Below are 439 nucleotides of genomic sequence, written 5' to 3'. Positions count from 1 at the left end.
TGACGCCCGGCGGCAAAGAGTGCTCCTCTGAGGATATAGATGTTCCGTTCCGCCGCACAATGGTGACGGTGACCGCTGCCTGCGGTGGCAACGCTGGGCAGAGTCGATACTCGCCGTGTGGTGGAAGGTAAACATTATGCGGTACATCAGTACTTTCCTAATAGTTCGGTCGTCTCACGGCACTGCTTAGTAAATGATGCAAGGCCACATATAGATGATTTATGCGAATGTCCCTATACGTGCTGTAAGACTGGGCACACAACGTGAATCGCACGTCAGCCAGACACTCGAACATGCACCACTCTCGGCCTGCAACGGAGACACACAATACGTAAACATCTGGAATGCGACAATGTCGAGTGCATCCTCTCTGCCACATTGCACCGTCGACACTATGATAACCAGAGCAGTAGGTCCACCTATAAAAGCACAATACCCC

The sequence above is a fragment of the Schistocerca gregaria genome, unplaced genomic scaffold (assembly GCF_023897955.1).
Source record: "Schistocerca gregaria isolate iqSchGreg1 unplaced genomic scaffold, iqSchGreg1.2 ptg000681l, whole genome shotgun sequence".
Lineage (NCBI taxonomy): Eukaryota > Metazoa > Arthropoda > Insecta > Orthoptera > Acrididae > Schistocerca > Schistocerca gregaria.
Note: the sequence above shows the minus strand (reverse complement) of the source record.